The sequence below is a fragment of the Cynocephalus volans genome, chromosome 9 (assembly GCF_027409185.1).
Source record: "Cynocephalus volans isolate mCynVol1 chromosome 9, mCynVol1.pri, whole genome shotgun sequence".
NCBI classification, from domain to species: domain Eukaryota; kingdom Metazoa; phylum Chordata; class Mammalia; order Dermoptera; family Cynocephalidae; genus Cynocephalus; species Cynocephalus volans.
The window spans coordinates 143,314,306-143,338,983 of NC_084468.1; the positions used below are offsets into that span (position 1 = coordinate 143,314,306).

The 24,678-nt window shown below is 36.8% G+C and overlaps 1 protein-coding gene across 3 annotated transcripts in view; it reads right to left on the reverse strand.

Annotated features, from left to right (window-relative positions):
- FSTL5 (follistatin like 5) overlaps positions 1 to 24,678 on the reverse strand; it is a 733,912-nt gene that overhangs the window by 175,500 nt on the left and 533,734 nt on the right. The window lies entirely within an intron of this gene.

Sequence of the window (24,678 nt, forward strand, 5' to 3'; positions counted from 1 at the left end):
CTTTTTACTTTGATATAATCTCATTTGTTTGTTTTTCTTTTTGTTGCCTGTGTTTTTGGAGTCATATTCATAAAGCCTTTGTCAAGTCCTACTTCCTGAAGTATTTCCTCTATGCTTTCTTTTAGGAGTTTTAAGAATGGTAGATGAATTTTATCAGACACTTTTTAGCATCAACTATTATAATATTGAAAAAAACTCCATTCTCAGATATGATTAAAATAAAATACATAAGAAGTTAGCACTAATGTAACAGCTGTCAAGACATCCATCAGTCTATCTATATCTCAAAAATATTGATTGAGTTATTAAAATCTTTATTCTTCCATAGATTGTAATCTGTTAATCTGTTAAATTATTTTAAAATCATATATTAAAATACCCACTATTGTTATAGTTTTATCAAGATTCCTTTAATTTTTATATTTTGCTTGATGTGATTTTATTCTGTATATTGGGTACATACAAATTTTTGTCTCATGTATTCTTCACATTCTTTAATATAAGAACATATATTTCTTTACTCTTTGTTATGGGTTAACATAAATAACACATTAGCAAATATAAATAAACTGCTATTGACTTCATTAATGTATTTTCCATATATATATATTGAATATCACATAAAATTTTTTAATCCAAGCTTTTAATTAATAACAAAATTCTAACCATATACATAAATTGTGATAAATATGATATTTGCTTTAATTTTTCCATATTATTTTATGTGTATATAATATACATTTGTGCTGTTTCTTCTTTTGACTTACTTTTTCTTACATATACTGTATGAATAAAGGTCTTTTTATTCCTTCTGCTTCAATTCTGCTTTTGTGAAACTCCTATCTTTAATTGTCATATATAAAACCTTAATTTTCAAATAATATTAGACATTAAGTAACAGCTACTCTCAACTAATGATATGAGAAGATCTCCATCCAAAATAGAGTTTTAAAATTCCTTTGCTTCCTTGCATATTTCTTCTTCTCATACCTACTCCTAAAACGTAAAACAGTGAGAACCAGATAAATAAGAACTCTGAGTCAGTCACATGGTGTGGAGCTGGGAATCCTTTTATTTCCTTGCCTAACTGGGGATCAGAACTTAAAGGTCCACAAGCTATTTGAGGAAGAGGTAAATAAGTGATCATAAGAAGTGGCTCAATTTATAAATTACACATAAATTATGTATAAGGTCATACTTATAGATGGAGGTTTCTATTTCTCTTTTGCTAGTGTTACTATGTTATCTTTCTGTCATATAATTATTATTGATTAAGTCACACCTTACGCAAAAATTACCTCAAAATGAATTGTAGATGTAATATGTAGAACTATAAAACTTTCAAGAAAATTCATATGAAAAAGTCTTCAGTATCTAAGCCTCAGCAAAAAAAATTTAAGACTAACAACAAAAGCACTGTTCATAAAAGAAAACTTCATAAATTGGACTTCACCAAAATTAAGAACTTTTGCTCTGGAAAAGACCCTGTAAAATGGATCAAAAGACAAACTACATTCTGGGAGAAAATATTTATAAACCACATATGCAACAAAAGACTTATATCTGGGATATATAAAGAGCTCTCAAAACCCAACAGAAAAGAACTAAGGAATCCAGTTAGAAAATGGGCAAAAGATATGAAGGGACATTTTACTGAAGAAGATATACATAAATATCATAAGAAAATGGCCAGTTTCATTAGCTATTAGGTAAATGCAAAATAATATGATAATAAGATATTACTACACACCTATCAGAATGGCTAACATAAAAATGACAGTGCCAAATGCTGATTAGGATGCAAAGAAACTGTATCAGTCACATATTGCTAATGGGAATGTAAAATGGTGCAGGTACTCTGTCATTTTCTTAGAAAACCAAAACCAAACAAACAAGCAGAAAAAACCCGGTCAACTATCATACCACTTGGCAATTAAACTCCTAAGCACTTATCCCAAAGAAAACAAAATTTTATATTCACCAAGAACCTGTACACAAAAGTGTTTTTGGTACTTTATTTGTAATAAAAACTACAATCAGCCCAGATGTCTTTCGACAGGTGAATGGTTAAACAAACTGAGGTACATACATACCATGGATACTATTCAGCAATAAAAAGTTATGAATTATTGATAAATGCAACAATCTAAATAAATCTTTAGATAATGGTGCTGTGTGAAAAAGAATTTAAACAGCCAGTCCCAAAAGGATGTACACTCTATGATTTCATTTATATAATATTCTTGAAATAACAAATTATAGAAAGGGAGAACAGATTAGTGGAGCCAAGGATCAATGATGGGGTGGAAGCAGGGGAGAAGTCAGTATGGCTCTAAAATGGCGACATTAGGGATCATTGTGACATTAAGGATCATTGTGGTGATGGAACTGTTCTATATCTTGACTGTATCAGTGTTAATATTCTGGTCTGATGTTACAATTTTTCAAGATGTTACTAATGGGAGAAAATGAGAACAGAATCAAAGGATTTTTCTGCATTGTTTCTTAAAATTGCATACAAACCTATAATTATCTAAAAATTTTAAAAAATGTTTAATTAAACTATTATTGATCCATTTTCAACAAAATATGATTTATTTCAATAGTGGAGAGTAGTCCACTGGAAGTAGCTCAAAGGAAATTAGTCACCCCAGTGGGACCATCAAAACGCCATTCTAATTATCTCAGGCCATCCTTTGTTCCTTGGTCCCTCCTACTCTGCATCTGCACCATCTGGTTCTCTCATACTGCACTTGGCAAATCTTACTGCTCTTGTGTGCCCTGACCAGGCAGGAGTGTTTGTCCATCTTTTTCCACATTGTTATTAATGGCCACTGACATTAAAAACTAATAAAGGTCATCTTGCAAGATAATGCCATGTTCTACTCAAAAATGTTATGTTTGCTATAGGTTTATTTAAAAATGTTACCACCATTGATCTAGCCAAATTAGAAATCTGGGAGTCCTCTGTGACTTTTCCCTCTATCTAACTCATTAGCAACCCTCACAACCAATATATAATCCAATTATTTACCACAAATGTTTATTCTTCATTTTCTCTCAGTTTTGCCCCTTTTTCTACCTTAAGTTGAGGCTTTCACTATTTCTAGCCTTCTGTATTGCAAAATCTGTGAACAGCCATTGCTCAGCACAGCTCCACACAAATCCATTTTTCGCACTGCTGCCAAAATTATTTTTGAATTGAAAGTATGATTGCCACAGTTTGGATATGATTTACCCCCACCAAAACTATAATTTGATCCCCAATGTGACAGTGCTGGGAGATGGGGTCTAATGGGAGATTTTTGAGTCATGGGGAAGGATTCCTCATGAACAGATTAATGCTCTCCCTAGAGAGTGAGTAAGCTCCCCTGGGAATGACTTAATTTCATGAAAGCTAGTTGTTAAAAAGAGGCTGGCATCTCCCTCTCCATCTCTTTTTGTTTCCTCTCTCACCATGTGATCTCTTACACATGCCAGCTATCCTTCCACTTTCTCAAATGAGTGGAAGCATCCTGAGGTCATCTACAAATGCAGTTGCCCAATCATGGGCTTTCTAACCTCCAGAACAGTGAGCTAAATAAAACTCTTTTCTTTATTAAATACCCAGTCGCAGGCATTTCATTATAGCAACACAAAAATGGACTTCAGACAATGATGTTGCAACTAATCTAATTAAAGTCCTTTATTATATCCCTTACCTTTTTCATAATAATATCCAAACTACTTAACATAAATGTCCTTCATTAACCAGTCTGAACTAGTGTATTAGTCCATTTCGTGTTGCTATAACAGAACTACCTGAGACTGGGTAATTTATAAAGAACAGTTTATTTGGCTTACGATTCTGGGACAGCTGCATCTGGCATGGGCCTCAGGCTGTTTCTAATCATGGCAAAAAGCAGCAGGCAGCTGACAGGTACAAGCAGATCATTTGGTGAGAGGAAGCGAGAAAGGGGCGGTGGGGGTGCGAGGGTCTTTAAACAACCAGCTCTTGTGGGAACTAATGGACCAAGAACTCACTCATTACTCCCCCCAACTAGGGAGAGCATTAATTAATTCATGAGTAATCCGCCCCCATGACTCAATCAGTTTCCAACACTGCCACATTGGAGATCAAATTTCCACCTGAGTTTTGGTGGGGATAACACATCCAAACTACATCATTCTGCCCCAGGCCCCTCAAAACTCATGTCCTTCTCACATACAAAATACAATCATGCCATCCCAACAGTCCCAAAAGTCTTAACTTGTTCCAGTACCAACTTAAAAGTCCAAAGTCCAAAGTCTCATATGAGACCAAAAGCAAAATTCCTTCCAGCTGTGAACCCGTAAAAATCAAAACCAAATTTATCTACTGCCAAGATACTATGGTGGAACAGACATTGGGTATAAATTCCCATTGCAAAAGGGAGGAATAGGCCAGAAGAAAGGAGAAACAGGTCCCAAACAAGTCCAAAACGCAGCAGAGCAGAAATTATGTCTTAAAGCTCCAGAATAATCTTCTTTAACTCCAAGTCTTGCATCCTGGGCACAATTGGCCATCTGGGCCCCCAAAGCATCAGGCAGCCTTGCTCCCACAGCTCTGCCAGATGCAGCCCAGTGAGCTGCGTGGGTGCCTGCAGCTTTTCCAGGGCTGGCATTGCACATTACCAGTGGTCCTGCAGTTCTGGGGTCCTAGCAGCAGCCCTGCTGCCTTGTTTCTACTAGACATTTCCCTCATGGGGGCTCTCTGTGTGGGCTCCAAACTCACTTTTCAGCTCCACGTTGCTCTAGTAGATGGCCTCTGCAGTGTCTCTGCCCCTGTGACAGGTCTCTGACTGGGTCCCTAGGCCTTTCCATTCATCCTCTGGAATCTGGGTGGATGATGCCATGCCTCCACTGCTGTCATGTCCTGCTGGCCTGCAGACTTAACACAATGTGGACAGCACCAAGGTTTCAGGCTTCTACTCTCCAGAGCTACTTCTTGAACCACACTTGGGGCTGTTCCAACCAGAGCAGCTGGGATGCAGGGAGCAAATTCCTGAGGGCAGCTGCATCCCAGTTCTGTCCTTTAGGACAACTCAGTCCTTCTAGGCCTCAGGGTCTGTGATGGGTGGTGCACCCTTCCAAACTTCTGAAATGCCTACAGGGCTTTTCTCTCATTGTCCTGGCTATTAGCATCTGGCTGCCTCACCACCAAGGTAATGTCTTTAGCAAACACTTTATCTGCTTCACCCTTGCATTTTTTTCCTGCTGTCTGCTTCTCTGCCTCATGGTCAGGCTGCAAATTTTCCAAATCTTTATGCTCTGCTTCCCTTTTAAATTCTGGCTTAACATCATGTTTTTGCCACCATAACTCAGAGTAGGCTGTTAAAAGTAACCATGCAGCTTCCTTAATGCTTTGCTGCTTGGAGATTTCTTCAGTCAAATGCTCTGGTCCACAGCTCTTAAGTCCCACATTCCACAAAGTCCGAGGGCATGGACACAATGTAGCCAAATTCCTTGCTATGGTGTAACAAGGGTTATCTTTTGTCCAATTCCTGATAACTCCCTCATTTCTATCTGAGACCTCATCATCTGCATGGACTTTATTGTCTGCATTTCTATCAGCATTCTGGTCACAACCATTTAACCAATATCTAAAATCTTCCAAACATTCTCTCCTCTTTTTCTAAGTGGGCCAAACTCCTCCAACCTTTGCCCATTACCCAGTTCCAAAGCTGCATCCACATTTTCAGGTATCTGTATAGCAACACCCCACTGCTGGCACCAATTTTCTGTATTAGTCTGTTTTGTGTTGCTATAACAGAACTACCTGAGACTGGGTAATTTATAAAGAACAGAGGTTTATTTGTTTTATGATTCTGGGACAGCTGCATCTGGCACGGGCCTCAGGCTGCTTCTACTCATGGCGGAAAGTGGCAGGCAGCCGGTGGATACAAGCAGATGACATGGCGAGAGGAACCAAGAGAGAGGAATCCAGAGAGGTACCAGCATCTTTTAAACAGCTCTCGTGGGAAGTAATAGAGAGAGAACTCACTCATTAATCCCCCCTCCCCCAGGGAGAGCATTAATATATTAATGAGGGATCCGCCCCCATGACTCAATCAGTTTCCAACACTGCCACGTTGGAGATCAAATTTCCACATGAGTTTTGGAGGGAACAACACATCCAAATTCCATCAACTAGCCTCGGAAGATTTATATATTGTTATTCTTAAACAACTGTATTGATGTTTCTAAATTATATATGCTCTCTTCTTTCTGCTCTTGTTTAGACTCTTCTTTTGTCTATTTTACTCTTTTTTTCTCCTTTTCTCTTCTTCCTTCCCTTTGCTTTCTCTTCTGCCTCCAATTCTTCTCCCTCTTTTTGTCTTTCCTTTTACTTTTCTCCATTTTTCTCTTATTATCCTTTATTTCTTTCTTCATTCTCTACTCTTCTCCCTTTTTCTATTCATTAGTTTTAAATATTGTACTTTTAATTTCATTATTATTTTGGGATAGATAATGCATTCACATGGTTAAAAATTCCAAAGATGAAAAACACCCTGTGAAAAGTCTCCTTTCCATCTCTCTTTTTTTTAAAAAATTTTTAATTGAAACATAATTGATCATACATATCTGTTAGGTACAGCACTGAATATCAATACCTGTGTGCAATACATGATTCTTAAATCAGGATAATTACTGTATTTATCATTAAGCAATGTAATTATTTTTTGTGGCCCTTTATCAATTTCTCACTACCCCCTTCCTCTCCTGCTTTCCCACCACTGGTGGCCTCAGTTCCATTCTCTTCTTTTGAAACTTCAACTAATTATTGTGATTGTTGTATCTTTCTTTCTTTTTGTTTATTTACGTTTTTTTTTTTTTTTAGTTCCCACTTTTGAGTGAGGACATGCAGTATTTCTCTTTTTGTGCCTGTCTTATTTTACTTAACATTATTTTCTTGAAATTCATCCATATTGCTGCAAAGAGCAGAATTCCATTCCTTTTTAAGGATGAGGATTATTCCATTGTGTAAATATACAACATTTTCCTTATCTGTTGATGGACATTTAGGTTGGTTCCAACTCTTAACTTTTGTAAATAGCTATGCGAGAAACCTGGGAGTGAGTGCAGGCATCTCTTCAGCATGATGATTTACATTTTTGGGGGGAATACACCTCACAGTGAGATTGCTAGATTGTATGGCAGTTCTATCTGTACTTGTTTGAGGACCCTCCATTCTGTTTTCCATAATGGCTGCACTAGTTTACAGTTCCACTGACAGTATACAAGGGTTCCCCTTTCTCCATATCCCCACCAGCAATTGTTATTCTCTCTTTTTTTGATAATGGCCAGTCTAACTGGAGTGAGATGGTATCACAATGTGGTTTTGATTTGCAAATCCCTGATGCTTAGTGGTGTTGAGCATTTTTTCATGTGTCTGTTGGCCATTTGTGTATCTTCTTTTGAGAAGTGCATGTTCAACTCCTTTGCCCATTTTCTAATTGTGTTACTTGTTCTTTTACTGTTAAGTTGTTTGTGTTCCTTGTACATCCTGGATATTAATCCCTCATCAAATGCATAGTTTATGAATATTTTCTCCAATTTTGTTTCCATTTCTCCTCTCTCTTCTTGGAAGCAACTAATAAATCTTATTAGTTCCTCATTCACTCTTATAGAGATATTACATGTATACTTACATATATGTATATAATTATGCATACTATATAATATGCATAATATGTAATGTATTATATATGCACAGATATAAGTATAGATGCAATTAGTTATAGGATTTTTTTTTAGAAAAATTTGGCCTTATGCAATTCAATTGTAGGAGCTGGAATCTGGGTGGAGGATGTAAGACTCTTGTCTTCTTGTCTGATTCTGCAGCTTGAATTCCACAGGGCAGGCAGTCAAAAGGAAGATAAATGGAATGTGAGGGACTAGGTAAATCCACAGAAAGACAAAGTGGATTAGTGATTGCCAGGGGCTGGGTGATTGAAGATGAATGTGAGTGACTGCTAATTGGCTCAAGGTTACTTTTTGAGGTGCTGAAATAGTTGTGGAATTAGATAGTAGTAATGGTTGTACACCTCTGAGAATATTCCAAAAAACAGTAACTTGTATACTTTAAAAGGGTAAAGTTTATGGGATGAGAATTATTCCTCAAAAAACTCTAATACAAACACAGTAAAACAAACAAACAAACAAAACAAAAACAAAGAAAGAACAGTGTGAAGAGTATGTTTTCATTTGTGTGGGGAAAAGTAAGTAAAAATTAATAATAGTGGCTTTGTAAGGTCTCGACTTGGCTAAGATAAACTATATTTCCTAGAATTCCCTTTTTTCTGTGTTTCACATTAGGATGGGTCATACTTAATGTTACTCAAGGTTTGGAGGGTGGTAGTAAAGCAAAAGCCTCTTTCGAAGGGGGCAGAGTCACTATGTGATCTTGTAGCTCACACTCTGTTGGGGCAGAGTCACTATGTGATCTTGTAGCTCACACATACAGTTGCTTAGCTGGGGCTCATACTGTTGGGGTAGGGCAGCAGCCTGGCCTATATCCACTCTACTTTCCCTTCAGCTTTGCCAATTCCTGGGCATGGTGTGTAGTTCGTTCTGCACAAAAGGGAGCCAGAATCTCAGGAGCCAGAATCCTTATCAAGGTTGGAGGCAGTGAGATTTGACATGGCTCCAGTTCATGACCACAAGTTTGTAATTCTTCTTGCTCTCCCCCACTTTACACGCATTTTTTCTTCTCCAGTTCTCTCATTTCTGTTCCATTGATCTGTCTATCCTATGTCAGTATCACACTATCTTAGTTACTGCAGCTTGTATTCAGTTTTGACATTGGGAAGTATGAAGTCTCCAAGTTCGTTCTTCAATTTCAAGATGGTTTTGGCTATTCTGTGTCCCTTGAATGTTAAGATTAGCTTGTTGATTTTTGTAAAAAGACAGGTGAGATTTTAGTAGGAATTGCATTGTATCTATTCATCAATTTGGAGAATATTGCAATCTTGACAGTATTTTAATTTACAAACACAGGATGTCTTTCCACTTATTTAGGTCTTCTTTAACTTCTTTCAATGACGCTTTATAGATTTCAGTATAAAAGTTTTCCACTTATTTGGTTAAATTTACTCTTAATTTATTTTTTGATACTAATATAAATGACTTTCTCTTAGTTTTGTTTTTGCATTGTTCATTGCTGATGTATAACAATCAATTGATTTTTTAAATCATTTTTATTGTGGTAAAATATTTGTAACATAAAATTTACCATCTTAACCATTTTAAGGACACAGTTCATTGGTATCATATATTCATAATATGCAACCATCATCTCCATAACTCTTCAATCTTATAAAACTGAAGCTCCATACACCTTACACAATAACTTCCCACACCTCCTCTCCCCAGCCCCTGGAAACCACCATTCTACTTTCTGTCTCTAAAATTTCAATTGTGTAATGTGATATAAGTGAAATCACACAATGTTTGTCTTTTTGTGTGTGTGACTGGCTTGTTTTACTTAGTGTAATGCCCTCAAGGTTCATACATGTTGTAGCATGTTGCAGAATGTCCTTCCTTTTAAAGACTAATATTTCATTACATGGATATAACACATTTTACTAATTTATTCATCCATAGATGAATACATGGGTTGCTCCTAATTTTAGCTAATATGGATAATACTGCTGTAAACATGGGTGTACAAATATTTATTCAAGATTCTAATTTGAATTCTTTTGCATATATACCCAGAAGAGAAATTACCGGCCATATGGTAATTCTGTTTTTAATTTTTGGGGGGAACACTATACTGTTGACCACAGCAGCTTTACCACTTTACATTCCCATTAAGAGTGAAGCAGGATTCCAATTTTTCCACATCCCTGCCAAAGCTTGTTATTTTCTTTTCTTCTTTTTTTTTAATAGTAATCATCATAATAGGTGTGAGGTAATATCTCGTGTGGTTTTGATTTACATTTCCCTAATGATTAGTGATGTTGAACATCTTTTCATGTGCTTTTTTGGCCATTTTTCTCCCTTCTTTGGAGAAATTCAAAGAATTGTCTACTCAAATTCCATTTTGAGATCAGATGTTTTTGTTTGTTTGTTTGTTTTTTTGTACTTGAGTTTTAGAAGTTCTCTATGCATTCTGGATATTAATCCCTTATCAGAAATATGATTTGCAATTATTTTCTCCCATTCTGTGGGCTACCATTTTACTCTTTTGATAGTGTACTTTTATGTACAAATTTTTAAAAATTTTCTTGCAGTTCAATTTATCTATTTTTTTTTATTGCCTGTGCATTTGGTGTCATATCCAAGAAATCATTGCCAAATACACTGTCATGAAAATATTGTCTTTTTTTTTTGTTAATAGTTGTATTAGATCTTTTACCTAAGATGTATTGTTTTAGGTCTTACATTCAGATCTCTGATCCATCTTGAGTTAACTTTTGTATATGGTGCTAGGTAAGGGTGCAACTTCATTCTTTTGCATGTGTATATCCAGATTCCCATTTCTTGAAATGACTATCCTTTCTCCATTGAATGGTCTTGCCTCCTTGTCAAAAATCATCTAGCTGGGGCCGAGCCCGTGGCGCACTTGGGAGAGTGCAGCACTGGGAGTGTGGCGATGCTCCTGCCGCGGGTTCAGATCCTATATAGGAATGGCCGGTGCGCTCACTGGCTGAGTACTGGTCATGAAAAAGACAAAAAAAAAAAAAAAAAAAAATCTAGCTTTATATATAAGGCTTTATTTCTGAGCTATCTATTCTACACCATTGTTCTATATGTCTGTTTTCATGCCAGTACCATATTGTTTTGATTATTGTAGCTTTGTAGTAAGTTTTAAAGTCAGGAAGTGTGAATCCTCTAGCTTTGTTCTTCTTTTTTCAAGATTATTTTGGCTAGCAAAATCCCAGTGTATCTTTGTATACTGAGCATGCATCCTGTAACAACATTTCAGGACTCATTTATTAGTTCTAACAGTTTCTTTGCATCTGGATGCCTTAACATTCTCCTTATACAATTTCATGCCATCTAGAAATGGATAAAATTCTACTTCATCCTTTCCTATCTGAATGCATTTTCTTTCTTTCTTTTTTTTTTTTAATCTAATTGCACCAGCTAGAACCTCTGGTAAGATGTTGAACAGAAGTGGCAAGAACAGACATCCCTATCTTGTTAATGCTCTTTGGAGGGTGTCTTTCAGTCTTTCACCTTTAAGTCTTTAGCCACATTGCTGTGGAGTTTTTGTTGATGTTTCTGACCAGATTGAATTATGTCAAATGTTTTTCCTGTGTTTATAGAGATGATCATTATAGTTTTTGTTCTTTATTCTATTAATTCTTTCTCCTTTAGATTTTTCCAGTTGGCATTCCATACTAGGTGATGCCCCCTGTATCTGCGCTCTTCCTCTCCCTTGATGCCAAGTCTTTGTAAATGCTGCATCCTCTGGTTGAAACAACCTTCCCTACACTCTTTTAATGACTAAACTATAATTTCTTTCTCTTCTCCCCTGAGTCCAAAAGTCTGGTCAGCTATTCTTTTATCTTCCTCACACTCACTTCCAAGCAGGACCATCACTCATGTCTATGCTGGTTGTGTACTTCTCAAACCTGTCAGTCCCATTTGTATTTTTGCTCTCATGTATCTCTGTTTTATTATAGTATCTGACTAATAGCAACAAAGTCTTTTGAGGAAAGGACAGCCTCTATTCAATATAAGGGAAAATGGCCTAGGGGCAAGGATAACAATAAGCTCCCCAAAGAATATAATTATCATTTGTTCAACATAAGGTCCTCAGCACTGAGCATAGTATATAATAGATCTCAACCTACAGTTAGGAAGCAAATGAATTACAGATGTATGAGTGAATGAATGAATGAGAGCTTGATAACAGCTTTATGCTCTAACAGTCATCATCATAACATGTCAAAGTTGGCCCTGATTTTACCAAAGTCTCCATTTTTGTTTCACCCTATCAAGTCTGTGCTTTTGTATTATTTTTACTGTTGTCAATTACATTCCTTCCTCCATTGCACCTGTTAATGCTCCGACATGTGTCCCCTGCAACAAATAATCTGATCACACCTTATGAGTCAATGGATATTACCATTGCTATCTGCTCCTTTATTCTTTGTAGTCTTATTCCATATATAGTATGTATTTTTAAAAGAATAACACTGCTAAACTATTCAGTATCTCCCTAACAATGTGGCCAGCCAGCATGCAGATTTTTCTTGCCAGGTGCACTGTAGCAAATTTGGAAAAGTTAAAGATATAATTTAGAATTATTGTGAATAACTTTATTATAATCTAAATCAGTTAGAAGTGCCAAACTAATTTGAGTTTTTTAAATAGCAGTTCATTATTATATATAATCAAGCTAAAATTAAAAAGAAAAAGAAACATAAAAATAGTCATAGTAGGGTGCTAAAAAGAAAATATGCAAATTCTCACATTTTAAAATATTATCTGTATATTAAAATAGAAAGAATAAAAATAAAATGATGATTTATGATCCACCATATATTTCTTACAAGGTATTTCTTGCTTAGATGTTTTAGCAGAAAATAAGTATTTAATATTAAACTTAATTTTCTTCTTATTAATATTTTCTTAATTTTCTTTAGAGTGACTAAATTTATTATTATTCAAATTTATATTATTCAAAGTGAATCACATCCAGATTAATTAAACCTAAAACAATAACTCATATTTATTATCAGAATCAGTACATTAATCATGTACATACATTTATATGTACACACACATATACCCATGCAGATATATACGTGCACACACTTATATACACGCACACACACATATACACTCATATTATTTTTAACACAGTTCTGGCATTTGAACTCAATAATAATTTAAAATAATAATTATAACAATAAGGAATCATTAGCTTTGGAAATATATTCTTATAAATGTGAAAGTGTTAATTTTTCTTACTCAAAAAGAAACTGCAGTTTTCAGTTGTATCAATAGATGGCACTACTATTTACCATAATTTTTTGCTAAATATAACAATATTTGCTAAAATATATCAATTGATAATTAATATAATGCATTTAATTAAATAATATAATTACATATAATTTATCTTCTTTAAAAATTTACTTTCAATAAACTATCCTTGACCTAGTGATGCATTACTTTATTCACTTTCAAAATGATGCTTACAATCTTTTGTTAATAGAGCATGATAATTACTGTAAAATGCACTTTTACATCCGCAAAACTTCCTAGATACTTTCTAAGATATATTCATTTAAAAAAAAATACATCATCCAAACAGAGTAACATTTGTAAAGAAGAAGACTATTGTAGTATTCAGAAGTCGTTATCACTGGGTAGTGCTTATTACCTGTTTTTATTCTAAAATAATCAGTGGTTTTAAATTAAAAAGTGAGTTGGAGGGAACTCTTAAAAGCATAAATTGCCTATTAATGATGATAGAAAACTACGGACAGTCACAAATCATATATTTTCTATTGTTAATCCCTTATGCAAATAAATTGGCAGATAAAATTATCTGTATTTTGTTATGAAGCACAGTCCTAAATTACTATCATAGATGCCAGGATATATGGAATCTTCTGCTTACCCTCTGGCAAAGCTTATTCAAACTAATTTGTGTTAGCTAGAAATGTGGAGCCTGAAGGGAAGAATTTATAAGAGCTTCTCAGGCCTCCTTATTATTAGTAAAATAATCACAGCCCTCTGATATATACCAATTTTTCATTTTCTTTTGGCAGATCTTGCTTATCACTATCATCATATTCATCGTAATTAGTCATATGAACATCTTTTGCACTTGATGAGTATGAAACCTTTGATTGGCATTAAATTCTAAGAGGTAGGTATGCCTGATAATCTCAACTAAATGAAAACCTCCTTATACTTAGTATAATCCCAATAAGTATACTGAAATAAATACATATGTAGGTTTTTGAGGAAAAAAAGTACAGATTTTATGACCACATGACCACACCTTTCTCCCTGTCTCTCATCTGCAATTATTTATCTATAGGTGTAGCAATCTTGCTTGTTAAGAGGAAATTTAAGCAAGCCGGGTATGTCTCGGCGCATTTGAGACCATTTTTCTTTTGCACTTTATACACAACTTTCTGGATTTGTCAGACAACTCAAATTTCACAAAACCTATATGGGTAAGAGTTATATTCTTGCTCATGACACCAGAATATTTAATTGATAACCTAACCTGTTGTAAGATTATTCTGAGTGCTGATTTCATTCTTGTCAGGGTAGAATATCTTGAAACAAATACCAGTTTCACGTACAGTGGCCAATTTCCAGTTGTCCACAAACCATTGAGTTGATCATTTACTTTAGCATATTAAAAACATCCAGTTCAGTAAACAAAATAAATAATTAAAAATTTGTTTTCTCTTTACTATTTGCAAAATGCAAAATTCAACCTATAAGGAAAAACAAAGAATTTATGAGATATGACCATCGTTCTTTAGATATCTAATTATAAGTGTTAAAATCCTAAAGGTTTATACGTTAAAATCCTAAAGGAAAGGTGGTATGAAAATCAAATTAATTACTGCTAATGAAATAAAATCTAGTAATGCAGGATGTCTGAAGTGGAAGGGATTACTGTGAGCTGCAGTATTCATTGGTGTCGAGCTAGGGCTGGGTCTGAAGCTCACAGACCCACCATGCCCATTGTCCAGACTGGGTCACAAACCCTTTACACACCAGATGGGGTAACCAGACCCCTCACATGCAAGTCTATGATTTAGGTAACCCAGCAAAATGTAGGTTGGAGAGCGTGGCCACACAGGCAGACATCCGAAGCAGACGCCAGCCAGCGTGGCGGTGCTGCCCATGTGCACTAACTCCACCCACACACGCATGATTTGCTCACAAAGTATGCACTGCATCAACCCCAACAAGACCTAAGCAGGGGGGCTGATTAAATTATTCTATTTTCCCAACAATCCACCTATTCAGGGTCCCTCGCCATACAATCTACACATTCAGAATCTTCTGTGATGTTCCCTTAGCGAGTATAAATGACCTTTACATTCATATATTACACATTCCATCCCAGTCCCAAAAGTCTTTAGCTTGTTGCAGCACCAACTCAAAAGTCCAAAGTCTCATCTGAGACTAAAGGCAAAACTTCTTCCAGTTGTGAACCTATAAAGAGTCAAAAACAAACTTATCAACTTCCAAGTTACAGTGGGACAGACATTGGATACACATTCCCATTCCAGAAGGGAGGAACAGAAAGGAAAAACAGGCCCCAAACAAATCCAAAACACAAACAGGGCAAATGTTAAGCACACTGGGGCACCTGGACCCCTAAAGCGTTGGGCAACCTCCCTCCTACAGCTCTGCCAAGTGCAGCCCATTGAGCTGCCCTGGTGCCTGTAGCTTTTCCAAGCTGGTGCTGCACACTGCCTGCAGCCCTACAGTTCTGGGCTCCTGGTAGCAGTCTTGCCATCCTGACTCCACTAGACATTTCCTCAGTGGGGGTTCTCTCTGGGGGCTCTGACCCCACTTTTCTGCTCCACCTCACTCCATAGATGAACTCTGCAGCAGCTCCACCCCTGCAGCAGGTTTCTGCCTGAGTCCCCAGTTTTTTCATACATCTTCCGAAATCTAGGTGGAGGCTGCCATGCCTCCACTGCTCTCACATACTGCTGGCCTGCAAACTTAACACAACGTGAATGCCACCAAGGTTTCCGGCTTTTTTTCTTTGGAGGTACTGAGGCAGGATTGCTCTACCCGGAGCGGCTGGGATGAAGGGAACAGTTTGCCAAAGGCTGCAGTGCCCCAGGTCTGTCCACCAGAGAAACTCAGTTCTCCTAGGCCTCAGGGCCTGTGATGGGTGGGGCACCTTTCCAAACTTAAGGGCCTTTCCATTGTCTTGGCTATTAGCATCTAGCTGCCCCATCCCTGGCTCCTGAATTACTTGAATCAGCATGGCTTACACCAGCTATTCAGTCACAGTCTCAGGCAGTTCTGTAGCATTCGCCTACAGTTCAAACCACTACATTCACTCAGTCACTCTTTCCCCAGGTTTATATGGCACCCATTGAGCCATCTGCTTACTCAGGTTTATATGGAACCCAGCCAGCCATCGGGTTTAAGTGGCATCCTCTGAGCTTTCTGACTTTGGACAAACGTGGCATGTGTTTACTACATCATCTCCAGAGCACGTTACACCATCTACCCCTTGGTCCCATAGCTGCAGTAGCCAGGGGTTCTCCCTGTTTCTGCTGCTTTTCTGTCTCTGCAGGTCAACCAGTTCAGCCCGGGTATATTGGACATAAGTGGTGAACTGGGTCACCTGTGGATTGCCCACTGGTTTTCCATTTGGTCCCACAGGCTGCTCATGCTTCACTTTAATGAGCAGGTTGTTCCAGGAAACACACAGTCTCCCCCAACTCACCACTGGGTTTGTCATCCTTCCTAGAGGGAGAAGCAAGAGTGGCCAGTCACTGCACATCATGCTCCAGGACATTTGTCCACGCTTCCAACAGCTCTGCTTTATGCCAAAAATCTCAATCAGTTTGCAGCATAGTGAGCAGCAGCCAGGCTCTGGTCAGCAGAAAAATGGCCACTGGGCAACTCATGCTCAAGGACAGCCACATTTCCTCCCCCTCCCAAGGGGTTTTGCATTGTAGGACTTGGTCTATGCTGCCTTGCAGTACAGTATGCAGCAACCAGATCCCGGTCAACAGGAAAGTGGCCACAGGGTACAACATGTTCAAAAGTAGCCACATTTTCTCTTTCCAAGGGCTTTTGGCTCCTGTACCTGCTCAGAATCCTGTCACAGACTATGCCAATTGTCAAGCTAGGCTAATGTCAGAATCCTGCCGACAACTCCAATTGTTGAGCTCTGTTACTTGCCTGTAATCCTGCCAACTATGCCAATTGTTGAGCTAGGGCTAGATCTGAAGCTCACAGACCCCCCCAAGCCCTTTGTCCAGACTGGGTCACAAACCCTTCACGCACCAGGCTGGGTCACCAGACCCCTCATGTGCAGGTCTATGAGCTAGGTAACCAGCAAAAAGGTCCTTGGAGCCATAGGTTGGAGAGGATGGCCGTGTCAGCAGACGCCCAAGGCAGACACCAGCCAAGGTGGCAGTGCTGCCCATGCACACTAACTCCACCCACACACACAGAATTTCCTTACAAAGAATGTGCCACACCACCCCCAACTGGACCTAAGGCGAGGGGGCCTGATTAAATTATTCTATTTTCACAACAATTGGCATCTTCACGGAAAACATGGAACATGAGCTGGGACTTTGAAAACCAATCTGACTTTGGCCAGAGAAAGTGAAAGAAATACACACGCCAGTACTTGTGTCTTGATTACTTTAATACTTAATGTGCCATAAGGGTAAACTGCATTGAAAAATTCCTAGATATTGTGAGATCTCAGGTAAAAAGTGAGTAGTAAAAATTATGTAAATGAATTGTAATAAGAATAGTAAAAGCATAAAAAAATGTATTAATCTGGAGGACAAATAAAGCCTATATATAGAACATGGAAATACATTCTATGTTTTCCCAGGGCACCAAAAGGCAGCATATTATTGACTGGATTACTACTACTACAAATGGTGTTCTGTTTCACTGTTAAATTAATTTCTAAAATGTTCCTTCCATTTGGTCAAGTTTAAAATGACACAGGTATCAAAGAATAAAAGCAAACTTACTGATAAATTATATGGTACAATAAAGTGTGATAGATGACATGAATATCTGTTAGATAAGTCCAATCATAACATGTCATAACTGCCTGAATTAGACTAAGGTATTGTTTTGAACTTTAAAAATTCATCATAATATTTTAAATTGAACTACAATGCAAACATAATATGAAAGAAATAATCATAAGTTATACACAATAAATGAAAAATTCAAGAAAACACCATCACCAATACAGTAATCCCCCCCTGTCTATGGTTTCACTTTCCATTATTTCAGTTACCCATAGTCAACCATGGTCTGAAAATATTACATGGAAAATTCCAGAAATAATTCATGTTTTAAATTGTGCCCTGTTCTGAGTAGCATGATGGAATCTGCCACCATCGTGCTCAGTCCCACCCAGGACGTGAATCATTCCTTCGTTTGGCTTATCCTCACTATATACGCTGCCCACTCCTTAGTCACTTAGCTGCCTGTTAGGTTAACGGATTGATTGTTTTGGTATTGTTTTATTTTATTATTAGTTATTGTTGTTAATCTCTTACAGTGCCTAACTTATAAATTAAACTTTATCATAGGTATGTATGTATCAAAAAAAGTGCTTATGGATATGGCATTATCTGCGGTTTCAGGCATCCACTGGGGGTCTTGAAACATATTCCCCACAGATAAGGGATGACTACTATAACAATGAAACAACACAGGAAAAGAGATTAGATAAATTCATGAATTTAAATGAAGGAAAATGTATTTTTAGAACATATGGATTAAGAAGTACACATGTAAATTGCAAAAGGTGCTTAAAATCTAATTAAGCTATCTGGAGAGTGCCCCCATGCTAAATCTTTAAGATCAAATAAGCCTCATTATCACATTAACCTTCTTTCAACTCTCTTGTTTTACAAGTGTCATTACATTAATTAGTCATTATACTGTTCTTTAAGTGCTGGCCACCTCACGAGTGTTTTGTAACATTACCCAGTTCTTGTTTACACAGAAGTAATCTATGAAATATCATTCCTATCGACCGGTGTAAACTAGTCCAGTAAAACATGCCATGCTAGTTGGAACATATGTGTGTAGATACATTTTTATGTAGAAAATGATTTTGTAATATCAAAAATAAGATTTAGTACATTCACTTACTTACATAAAAGAATTTTGGCTAAATGAATTTAAGTCTAAGTCAATCACAGGTGAATACAAAATAATATTATTAGAGAATGAGTCATCTACCTGAGAGATTTGCTCCTATTAACAAAAGACTGTACACACTTCTGTAATTTGTGTAGAGACTGTTTCTCTCCTTAGCCTTTACTAAGTCCTCAAAGTGAGGGAAGGGAAGAGGCATCTATCTGCTTGGTGTGTTTTGAAAAAGACTGAGCATACGCAGGTCATCTTTTCTCACATTTTGGATCTAACTGCAAAGAGGATGCATTCTGCTCTGCCTTCTTGACAATCTGAGATAAGTGCTGTTGGCTCTGTCTCTGTGTGCTGAAGTCTACGGTTGTCCAGCAATGCCCATGACTTGGTAAATTCTGGAATCTATACTTGCCATATATCTCAACCATGTTCTCTAAGGAGCTTTATCCATAATGCAGATGGTATTTTGTCCTTTATATGACCCACTACTGCATATTTCTCTTAATTGGTTCTGAAGACAGGATCAGGAAGAAAAGAGAGTGATGTTATTTACTGATCTCCTAAATGCCCAACATCTAAGGCTTTGGAGAAACCTTGAGAAACTTACAGAGCAAAGTGTGGTTGACACAGTAACACTAGAAGGAATCAAAGCTTTTGAAATGGATTCAGTGGATAACTTAGTTCTAATAATAGACATCTTTGAGCTGATCTTTTTTATAGTAGGGAAGTTAGCTTCTAAATGCTATAGACTCAGCAGGTGGCTTTAGAACTTAAGCTTTAATAAATACAGGCTAATTAAATTTTATTCCATTGGGTGATTTCTATCCATAAGTGAATAGGTGTGCTTATGCAGACAGACTGTGCCTAACAAATATACACCTTAGGAAGTAGGTCACTCTATGTTCAGGCTGTCATAGTTCAGCTTTGAATCACACAGATGCAGTTTGATCCGGTATTTTAATCAAGGAGAGGCAGGGATATGTCCTTTCTAGGTATCTGTAAGTGACTTTTGGTATGTTTCTTAATCAGGTCTTTAGAAAGGTTTGTTGTTATTGTTGTTGTTGTTGCTTTCCTTTGTTTTTCTAATGCCCAGGCAGCTAATTTCCATTAGTGCTTGCTTTAAAACACAAAGTATAGGTTATTGCTTTAAATTGTTAGTAGCAACCCTAGGTAGGCAGTACTAAAGTGACTACCCAAATTCCATTAACTACATTTAGTTAAATATGAATGATTTTGCAGAGCTAGTTTCCTGTAAAGAGAGGTTTGTTAAAAGTCTCTTAAGCACCAGGCCAGTACTATGTACTAACAAATACTCTGGTTTTGTTATTTAAGCTCTGGGCATGGCTTTAGACTGCAGAGATCTACTGTAGTCCACCTTACCTTTAGGGGATAACTTCCATGACCCACAATGGATGCCTGAAAACAAAGATAGTACTGAACTCTGTATCTACTGTATTTTTTTCTTTTACATAAATACCTGTGATAAAGTATTACTTTATTAAACTACTTTATTAAGTAAAGTAAGGGTTACCTCAACACAAGCACTGTGATACTATGACAGTGGATCTGAGAACTGAGACAGCTACTATGTGACTAATGGGCAGGTAGCGTATATAGTGTGGATACACAGGAAAAAGTGATGTTTTCACATCCCAAGCGGGACACAGTGGGATGGCGTGAGATTTCATCACACTATTCAGAACATGGTGCAACTTAAAACTTATCACTTGTTCATTTCTGAAATTTTCCATTTAAATTTTTGTACTGCAGTTGACTGTGGTAACTGAAACCACAGAAAGCAAAAACACGGGTAAGGGGGGAATACACTCTACAATATGTCTTCATCCAAACCAAAACTATGTATTTTATTAAGGAAAACATACATAGTAAAAAGTCACAGGTGCCATAAAAATTTCTTCACATTCAAACTCTGATCCCATGTGGCTACTAAATTCCAGAATTACATCATGGAAGTTGTGATGGCCATCACCAAGGATGTGTCACTTTAGCCAAGGAACATTCCAAACAGTTATACCATGAAAAAGTATCTTATTTTACAGAAATAAATTTTAAGGGTTAGGTCGAGAAACAACTCAATGAAAGCATTGTGAACTTAAAGCCTAAGACAGCAATTAAAGTTCCATTCCTTTACTGTTTCTAAGAACTAGGTTTGCTCGGGATATCAAGTAAAAACTGAAGTGGTCTGAAAATATATACTTTAATTTTCTATCAGAACATGAAAGCAGAAAATCAAAACAAAATAAAGGAAGAACGACTGATTAAGCTGGAGTAAGTTTTACTTAAGAGGACATTTTAGAGGACAAAGTAGTCAGATATATATAGGAAAAATAGATTTTGAAGTCCAGCACACACACATACACACATACACAAACACATCATGGAGTGGCTCCAAGGTCGAACCTCTTTTAAGAAAGATATCATTAAAAAATCAGGAAATGTTTTAGTTGATTAATTAATAAAACGGTAGGTATGGCCCAGCAATCTGACAGCAGAGGACAGTGGAAAATTTCAGGGAACAGGAATCTTCTGCTTTTTCACTTTGAAGAGTGAATCTTCAAAGGTATCCAGAACCAGGAACTAGTGGGAAACATCTATGTATCTCCTCATGTGCATTCATTCAGAAAATATTTAAGTAATAACTACATGCAAGGCACTGTTCTATGTAAGAAAGAGAGAGAAAGAGAGAGGAAATCTCCAGTGAAGGTACATCAAAAATAATCTACCAATATATTAAGTAAGTGATTAACCTTATTTAATTAAATCCAAGATGCTATTATTTATATACCACTAACAAAGAAAAAAATGCTGCCAGTTTAATAGACACTTTGTTTTTCTTTTTAAAACAGTACAGTAGAATGTATCCCTATTTCAAAGATGTTAAAATATAAAGAAAAAAAGGCGTATAAGTAGCACACCAGGATATATGATGTTTGTTAGGAGGTAATAGTGGTATGGATAAATAGAGAAAGTTGAGAGGAACTGCAAGTATGTGAATATGGGTGGAGGTAGTTGTAATTTTAAATTGTGTAGTCTGCTTAGGTTTCATTGAGAAAGCGACATTTAAGCCAAGAGTTGAAAGAGTTTAGAACTGAGCCTTGTGGAGATCTGGCGAAGTGTCTTTTATGGGCAACAGAAACAGACAAATGCAAATGCTTGTTATGTTTAAGGTCCAGAAGGAAGTGAGTGTTGAGTGCAGCTGGATTGGAATTTCCTTTCTGCAAGTGGGAAAGTAGTAGGGTAGGAAGATACAAAGGAAACTGGGAAGTCAGAACATTTATGGATTTGTAGGGAATTCAAAACCCGGCCTCTGATGTGAGAGACATTGGGAATCGCAATAGGATTTTAAGCAGAGGATGGACATGACTTGATCTCATAAATGTGAAGTTGAGGATACACAAAAGTAAGAATAATTGGGGAAAAGCTCTAATATTTCAGAGAGCTCTATCAAGTATTTATACAAATTGTGGACAAAATTGTGGAAGAAAGACATAGAAGAGCAGTATAAAACTCTCATGGCATCCTGAATGTACTTTAGAGTGACAGTTATTGCACATGTGCATGAAGCTATCCTCTGGACCTAGGGACACACGATGAGTAAATCTGTGGAATTAAGACTCTGAGGGAAGACATAGCCAAGATGAAACATTCTAAAAGGGAGCTAGGAAAGAAAACAATGGATCATATCTGGGCTTAGGTTAGATGTTTTTTCATGGAAGAACAGCCCCTGAATGAGATTAGCCAAATCACTAAGCAGAGAGTAGAAAATATATGTTCGAACTGTGAATGGTTTTGGCAGACAGATGTAATATTTTCATATCTCTGATTGTAACAGATACCACAGGACAAGAAAAAGAGAAATGATGAGGAAAAAAAAAAGGTTTGGGTCAGAAAGCAACACATATTTACTCTCTTTCATTCTGGAGGGCAGGAGTCCAAAATCAGTTTCACTGAACTAAAGACAAGGAGCTGGCAGGATTGGTTTGTGTTAGAGGCTCTAGGGAAAAATTCATGTCTTTTCATCTTCTAGCTTCTTGGAGATACCTGTGTTTGTTGGCTTATGACACGTTCATCAAATTACCCAACCTCTTGGTTCTGTCATCACATATCCTACTTCCTTCTTTTACCTTCTTGCCTCCATCTAATAAGAACCCTTAGAATTACATTTAGACCCCCCTGGATAATCACCTCATCTCAAAAGCCTTAATTTATTAACATATGCAAATCTCCTTTGTCTTATAAGGTAACATTCGCATGATTCTGGAATTAGGATGTGGATATCTTTTGGAAAGACTTGATTCAGTCTACCACACCCAGGCTACTTCTGTCTTTTTCTTCTGCCATCTTCAAAATATGACTTTCCTTTTCCAAAATGAAAAGAAGCCTCCCAGCTATCACCATCATACCAATTTTCTAACAAACAGAACGAAGAAAAAGAGGAAGAGAAGACACATAGCTTTTCTTTTTCAGGGACATGATCCAGATGTTAAATGGATTAGTTACCTTCACAATCCATTGGCCAAAATTTTTTTACGGGACAAAACTTCAAGGATTTTTGGAAAAGGTAGTCTTTAGGTAGGTGGCCATAAGGCTGGCTAATGTTGAGCTTCTATTACCAAAAAAAAAAACTATAAAGAATTATTTGGTAGAAAACAAATAGTCTTTTCTCAACACATAGTTACAAAATTAACCTATTCATGAGGAATTATGACCAATGAAGAATAAGTTTCACTTTGTGTAAAAATATCCATACATTGGCAAAGCCAGAAATGACATTTTGGGGGAAGGGAGTCGCTCTCCTCCCTTCATGTATTACTGAGTATCTGCTATGGTTTTTTGCAGAATTGAGTACCAGACTCTGTGAGCAAAACAGGTATTACTCAAATTTCCAAAGCTGATGCTGGCAATATTAGCCATGTCTACAATCTTTCAAAGCTTTTTACAGATGAGGGTCATGAGAAAACTAACCTTTAACTAATGCAACTTCTAAGACCCTTAAGCATGATTTATACTGCAGATAAAGCCTGGATGGAAAACTTATAACATCCAAGCCCTCTGCCATAGATAAGTAAAACATATAAAATGACTGCTACGAAACACTGGAAAACCAGTAGCACAGAACTGTAATCCCTGAAAGAAGAGAAAAAAGAAAAAGAATTATATGAGCTGTTTAATTGCCTCAGCTTTCTGCCTGGAGACATTTAATTGGTATTGATGGAGAAAGAGAGAACTAAAGGGTCTCACTGAGCTAAGGATAAAAGAGATTGAAATTCAGGGAAAGCTGGCAGCTGGAATTTGTTGTGGAGTATCAGAAAGGAGTGAAATATACAGAAAGAGAACTACAGGAATTTTAACAGGGGTCTGTTGAAACTTTGGTTCAATGTGTAGAATGAAACTCTACAAAGTCAGGCAAAATTCAATGACTAGAGAAACAATTACAACCAGGGGGCTATAAGTTTAAAGGCTACAAGATTTGTACAGGTTTTGGTGACATATGAGTTAGATTAAACAAAGTGGAGAGATTTAATTGAAAAACCAGATTGGAAAGACTTTATAAAGCACCTCATGGAAACCCCAGAAATAATACATCTTAGAAAGATGGTGAAACAAACCCTAGTGTAAAAGCTACTCTATACATACTTAAATGGAGTTGTTTTGTTTATGTATTTTAAAGTATCAAAAAGATAAAGCCAATACAAAAATAAATTAATGCCAAAACAGAACTCAACACTTAGAGGAATCCAGAAATTGTACACTGTCAACAATGTTCAGCACTCAATAATAAAAGTTAATAGATATGAGAAAGAGCAGGAAAATGTG